The sequence below is a fragment of the Lepisma saccharinum genome, chromosome 4 (genome assembly GCF_977018435.1).
Source record: "Lepisma saccharinum chromosome 4, izLepSacc3.1, whole genome shotgun sequence".
Lineage (NCBI taxonomy): Eukaryota > Metazoa > Arthropoda > Insecta > Zygentoma > Lepismatidae > Lepisma > Lepisma saccharinum.
The window spans coordinates 7,078,376-7,084,143 of NC_139232.1; positions in this window are offsets into that span (position 1 = coordinate 7,078,376).

The window sequence follows — 5,768 nt, forward strand, 5'->3', positions numbered from 1 at the left end:
TGGGATTAGTATGTTCGTCTGTACACATAGGAAAATGCAGCTGTAGCTACAAGCTCTTTGCAAATACAGAATATTATGGTAAAATGTCATTTATCCCTGTTGCAGACAAAACTTGTGTTTCTTGAACACTGCATCTTGACCGCAGTGACACAGAGGACTGAAGGAGGGATGCATTCTATGTAAAAGTTCGACAGTACATGTACCCTGAATGATTTCGTAACAAAGAAGTTAAAGAATTTTAAGGACGATAGAAAAAAGAAAATCAATTTATTTATGTACATACAAGAAAAGAGGACTTTCATTGTTAGATCAATTCTTTCATTGTTACTTCAGAATCCACAGACATTTTTCAACTTGTTTGTTGGCATGTTGAGTTTTTGGACTTTGAACCACTGGTTTGCTTCTACATACCTACGTGTTAAAGACTGAATCTGTCTCTGTCCTCGGGGTATAGTGTGCTTGTCTAACTAGTGATTAGTAAGTTGTCCCCGTACACATGGTGTTGAGTTGTTTTACATCCGCTTTATGCACAGATAGGATAATCTGGACTGGACCCGCAGTTTAAAGTAGGATCCGAACCACTATGAGCCTCCACAGGTTATTGAACTCAGGACCCCTTGATTACAAGGCGACGACGTGACTTTACGCCTTCGGGGAGGCTCCGAACACGTGATGTGTTTGGGGCTGGTGTCGATATATGATATGATGTAAGTGTCTGGGAGGATTATTTTTGGGTGGCCGAGGCTCCACCTCATCTGGTGGTCACGTCAAGACTCTTCACAGAGACATTTTAATTAAATTCAATTCCGGTTGAGGAGAGAAAATCACAAATCATAAATGGTTTCTGGACCGCAATGAACCTTTTCATGTGTAAAGTATTTTAATTCGGTCCAGGAACCTTTTTTTTCGGATCAATTTAAATAGGATCCAAGTTCCGTATTGAAATGAAACAATATGCAACTTGGACCGATTTTAAATTAGGCGAAAAAAAAGTTTCCGGTTTTGTTACGGAACCAATTACAATTGGTTCCTGGGTCTTTATCAATCCTAGGGTTGTTAAAGGTCCATGGATTGTAAATAAATTAAATTCCCGTCCGGGAGATACAATCAGCAAAATGTAAATGGGTTCTAGACCGTAAAGAAATGTTCATGTTTAAAGTATTTCAATTCGGTCCAGGAACCTTTTTCCGGATCAATTTAAATAAGGTCAAGGAACATTTTTCTTAGGATCAATTTAGATACGACCCAGGAACCATTTTTCCACATCAATTTAATTACGGTCCAGGAATCTTCTTTCTTAATGAAACAATACGCAGTTTAGACCAAATGTTAATTGTGCGAGAGAAACAAACAATGTTCCGGACCTGTTCCGGAACCCAAAAGAATTTATTGGTTCCTGATCTTGAGCATCCCTGTCTCCAACCCTGCTTTGGCCAGTCGGCATGCAAACGAGGAACAGTGTACCACACACACTGGGAGAACTGTATGCCCCCAACCGTTCAGGGACCGAAAGATGCACTTAAGTGGCACTGAAGAAGATTTAACATAAATTTCCAGGTTAAAATCTGAAGAATCGTTTGACACACTTTCAATTTAATTCATAAATATATTATTTTCTAAACATATAGTTATCTGTTCAATGGTGCAGGTATAAGAAAACATTGTTAATTTGCGGAAGACGGTAGTATTCGAATACCTCTGAGAATTGAACGTAAACAATAATCACAAAGCTGAATGACGTGTGACAGTTTTTATCTCTAAGCGACTGTGTTGATGATTTTTGGGTCACGGGGCTGATCCTCCCTCTTTACAAAAATGAATCCTGGTTACAGGCCTGACACCAACCCCAGTACTCTGTCGCAAATTTGCACACTGTCATCACGTCCGTGTCACAAGAATTGGAAACATTGAAATGACTTGTGGTGGCCACACACACCTCTTCGCACCTCATTAAGATTGAGGGGAAGATACGGTACAGGTATCTTTATGTCTTCCGTCGGAAGTGATATGGTGATATGAACCTCACGGCTCATATCCATGTGCCGTTAATTATTCTTGGTTATTTTATATTAGTTGGTTCTTATTATTTGATTATTAATATTTCATATTTCATAATTTTTGATAAATAGAAAGATTATTACTAGACTTATATAATCCACTAATATTTCCTTTATTGTAACAAAAGTGTAAACGCAGCCTAATGCAATAATCTATATGTTAATTTTCTGACCGAATCTTTAATATTGGATATGTAAATCTGTGTTCTTTCACGGCAGAAAAATGTTTATGATTTAGATTGATATAGATTTCGTTTAGCAACAATGGGAAGATCGAATCTGTTCTTTTAAGTTTAATCCAATATATATAAAGCCCCAATCCCACCACTCACTCACTCACTCACTGACATAAATGTTCTCCATGAAGGAAGCCCCGGAGGCGAAAAACGCCCGATTACGACCCCCCATGAAATCGTCCCGAAAGGCCGAGAAAATTCAAAAATCTCTCAATCGGCCCTTCCTTAAGGGTGAAAATGACCTTTTCTCACGTCCTTGGCAACCGTTGCCACGGGCATTTCTTTTGCACACATTGTTTCCTTCAATTCTTAATTGTCCAGCTACATTATATTTCTCACAGATAAGTAACACACAGATGAATCAACTCCTGGCTTTGAAAAGGTGCCTGAAACAAGGGTGACATCTACATAATAAGGAGTTTCAGCCCAGATACAATTACGTATATATTGTTATACTCAATGCGTAAATATCTGCATCGTGCTTGTTTCAACTAAATGTTTAGGGGGTATAATGACATGCAATTCCTTAGAGCTTGCCGTGCTTGTTGTTCACCATGGAAACGGACGTTGCTAGGGAACTTAAAGAAAGTTTATTTTCACCCCGAATGCTACTGTAAGGGAATTATGCTAGAGTTTTCGATTGATTGATTGATTGATTGATTGATTTGGTGTTTTAGGTCCACTTTGTGCACAGTATTAGAGTTTTCGAATTTTAAAATGTGAGCATCAGAATTCATTGCAGAGGAGAGATAGAAATTTGCGAAGAATGAAGGAAAACATTTCTTTATTTCAATTATGTTTAAAAATGTAAAACTGACTACAGAAGTAAAATGTTACTTTTCCAATTTAGTGTCGCTATTGAATTCGTTTACATAAAACATCTAACTAACTATCCTGAAACTGTTATTACTTACCCAGCTTATTATTAAGAAAGAAACCAATAATATTTTGATTATTTGTACATATTACAGCGCATACACACATAAATTTACGTTCAAAACTTTCCAAATAAGCGAACCACGTCGGCGAGCGCACGAGACGTGGCCACAGGTCACGTCGAAAGTGCGCGAGTATATTCAATAAGGTTCAAGTTGCAACGAGGAATGATTCGAGTTTAGTCTTTATTATCAGAGATGAATCGTTCCCCTTATACAATTTTATTTGGTTTTGCTGCAACGTGGAAATTAGTTAAACTTTGATATTGAGATTGTGAATATAGACATTGATGAGTCTTTAGTTTTTGGAAATGTCGCAAGTCGTATTACGTAATGCTTAACAAGTGAGCATCGATTGGAAAGGTATATAAGTAAATGCGGAGCTTAGTTTGCACGCATTCCATCAACGTCTAATGACACTTGGGAATAAAGATACCTGTATTTCGCCAAGCACAATTTATACTTCGAAATTTATAATGTTATGGGACGACAGGTTAGGATCGGCCGAAATCCTTTGAGGTTAATGACGCCTGCCTATTGGACATGTATTTGTCACTGTTGACCCATATATTCTCATTCTTACGGATAAATGATAGAATTGCAGATCTCCGAACTTTATTTTGGCCTTCTTCAAAATTATTTCAACGTAGACTTATTTGGGCAAGGAAGCAAAACTAGACATGTAATGCAATATGTCTCGTTTTTCAATGGAAATGTTATCATTGGCGTGTATCTTGATGCAAGCTCTGCCTATTAACGTTTCTCGATCCAAAGTACTCAGTGGAGCCCGTAGATTCTATTCTGCTTAAATCGTGCCCGTATTGACATCGATACTCGTGACACATTTTGGTCGCAATACTGTAGGAAGGGGCACGTACGAAAGTTTTTGTCTGCTACTGAATGGTAGGTCGTAAGCTTCGTCTACGGTTGCAAAAACGACAGGGTTCTCTTCCCTGGTACGGCTTCCTCCTAGCGACGCACATACACACGTAACTATTCCCTGCACATATACATATTTGGATTTTTCCCATGGAGACATGCAGCAAATTAGAATTCTGGATTCATTGAATCTAATATTAACGAACAGGGAATTCTGTATTTATTTTAAATTTAAGGATATTCATTTATTGTAAATTGTAACTTGAGTGTAATGTAAGCTTTCGTATGTATTGGAAATAAACCATCTCCTGGATAAAAATGAATGAAAAGAAAGGTCAAAGTAACCTCCCAGAAGATGCAACTACTAAGGGGGGTACTTGTAGACACTTTTCAAAATATGCTTGATATATTTCAAAAATCACCAAAAACATAAAGAGAAATATTCAAAATCAAGGTAAAAAGTATTAAAAAAATAAAATAAAAATTTAGTTATATTTTGTCATTTTCTAGAGCAGTACAAAAAATAACCAAAAACATAAAGAGAAATATCCAAAATCAGGACAAAAATTAAAAAAAAAACAAGCTACAAATTCTGGCCGATGAGGACATTTTTCAAAATATGTCTTATATAGGACAAAAATCACCAAAAATATAAAGAGAAATATGCAAAATAAAAATAAAAATGTTAAAAAACCAAGGTAAAAATTCTGCTATATTTTTGTTATTTTCTAGAGAATTTTTATTTTTGGAGGAAACCGATGGCGTTGTTTATTATTCTATATTATCTGATTCCGCTTTGATACAATAATCATCATGGTTTAACAAATTCAATGTCATGCTTTGTTTTCTTATCAAAGAGTTTTTTTTTACCTTTATATATAATTTTAAATTTATCGTCAACAAGTTCTTGCATCAATTCATTAGTTAAGGTTTTGCCATATCGATCTGGTAAAAACAACTTCTTTTCGTTATCTAATGTAACGCGTGCTTTTAGACCATGCATTGTATTTACAATTTCACCATTGGTGATTTCATACGGTTTACCTATTTCTAAATCTTGCATCTTGATATACTCGAACGACGAATTTAACATTTTTTCTAATGATTTAGCGCCTAGGTATTTGTGTGATGACTGATTCATTTATAAGATAAAAAATATATAAATAATAAATGTACAAGTTTATTTTATTTAATATCCATAAGGAATCGTGTCAATAACACCATCTTTTTCCGGTAAGATCACCCGTTTATTGTATTCCAATTTAAATTTCTTTTGAATTGTTTTGTTAACCAAAGTATGGGTTTTTCTGCTTTTTGTAATTTGGTTATATTCTAAAATAATTTGATTAATTTCTTTATTTAAAATCTTTATCATTTCAGCCATATTTAATTTCTGAGAGTTTATGTAGTTTAATGTGAATCCTTTAATTTTGCACACAACTTTACCTTTTGATGTTTTATATGCATAGCTCTTTGGTCCTGTAGATATGAATTCTATTATGTAATCACCGCTTAACTCATCTGTCCATTCTCCAAGCATGCAACCTGTTTTTACAGTGTTTGTACCATCATCAATGTATATAATAGAGTCAGTATCGTAATAAACTACTTTGTCACCTAGTTTGTCAAGCATATCATATAATCTCAATCTAGAATATGAA